Below are 1,829 nucleotides of genomic sequence, written 5' to 3' on the forward strand. Positions count from 1 at the left end.
CGAGATCGGGCGAGCTGATACGAGCGCGCTGTCTCGGCCGGACGCAGGTACGACGCCTGTCTCGTATGCTCACGGGCGCGTGTCACAGCTTGTAGCGCGAGGAGTCGCCCATATCGGTCCAGAGGAGCATTAGAGGGGCCCAGAGGCGCCGATAGTGGTCGAGAGGAGGATTAGAGGTTTCGAGAGTAGGACTATAGTGGCCGAGAGTAGTCGATAGGGGCCGAGAGGGGCCGAGAGGGGCCGAGAGGGGCCGAGAGGGGCCGAGAGGGGCCGAGAGGGGCCGAGAGGGGCCGAGAGGGGCCGAGAGGCAGCCGAGAGGCAGCCGAGAGGCAGCCGAGAGGCAGCCGAGAGGCAGCCGAGAGGCAGCCGAGAGGCAGCCGAGAGGCAGCCGAGAGGCAGCCGAGAGGAGCCGAGAGGCAGCCGAGAGGCGGCCGAGAGGCAGCCGAGAGACAGCCGAGAGGACGCGAGAGGGGCCGAGAGGACGCGAGAGGGGCCGAGAGGGCCCGAGAGGGGCCGAGAGGGGCCGAGAGGAGCCGGGATCGCAGTCTGAGGAGCGCGGCGTTGGCCCCACCAGTGAGAGAGGTGGAGGTGGCAGGCAGATCGTGCGAGGCAGACTGTCAGGACTGTCAGACTGACAGAGGGTTCTGCTGGTGGGCAGGAGCGCGAGGCGACGCTGGTCGCCGTCTTCCGCACGCGCCGCGCCGCAGCCACCTGCGAGCAGCTGGGCGCGCTCTCTCACCCACGGACTTGCCGGTGCATGGAGCCTTCCGAGAGCCTTCCGAGAAACTTCTTTAGGCGCGCTCTTCACGACGGACTTGCCGGTGCATGGAACCTTCCGAGAGCCTTCCGGTCGCCTGTTTTAGGCGCGCTCTTCACGACGGACTTGCCGGTGCATGGAACCTTCCGAGAGCCTTCCGAGAAACTTCTTTAGGCGCGCTCTTCACGACGGACGTCCTCGTCCACTCCACCGCGGCGCCGCAGATGCGCGACGCGGTGTGGAGCAACCTGGCGCGCTCGTCCCGCCGTCCACGAATTAGCACGGATTAGCACTAATGAGCATGAATTCCCATCCATTAGGCGCGCTCGTCGCGCCGCAGACTGCTCTACTCTGTCCTCGCGGGCATCTGCTCGATTGCGCTGTTCTTGCTCCTAGAAGCGGAAAGACGTGTTCGTGTCTTCCAGCCCGCGGCATAGAAGCGGAATCTCTCCCCATATCTCCCCCCGTATCTCCCCGTATCTGGCAGCACGGAGCCTAGAAGCGGAAGGAGGACTCTTGTGCTCCAACCAGCGCTCGAGAGGAGATGCAACTGTCTTCCGGCGTACTCGGCGGCAATCGGCTGCACTCGCCTCCCTCGCGTTCACGCGGTGCTCTGAATACACAATACAGCACACAATACCCGCCCTGCTGTTGGGGTATCCCGCGCGCAGGTTCCTGCTGTGGAATGTCCTAACCCTAACCCTAACCCTAACCCTAACCCTAACTCTTCCTCGCGCAGGTTCCTGCTGTGGAATGTGCTAACCCTAACCCTAACCCTAACCCTAACTTTTCCTCGGGCAGGTTCCTCCTGTGGAAAGTCCCGGTCGGGCGGGTGCAAGGGGGGTACCCGCCACCACCGCCCTGGAGGCGGGGACCGCCACACACCGCCGCCCTCCCCACGGCGGCCCTCCCCACGGCCGCCCTCCCCACGGCCACCCTCCCCACCTCCTCCCTAAAGGCCACCCTCGCAAAAGCCTCGGTTTCCCTGGCCAAGGGGGCCCTTCCCACCGCGGCCCTGGCGGCCTACTCCAAGCCCCCCCCCCCCCCCCCACACACACACACACACGGGGCG

Source organism: Emiliania huxleyi, assembly GCF_000372725.1.
Source record: "Emiliania huxleyi CCMP1516 unplaced genomic scaffold EMIHUscaffold_34, whole genome shotgun sequence".
NCBI lineage: Eukaryota > Haptophyta > Isochrysidales > Noelaerhabdaceae > Emiliania > Emiliania huxleyi.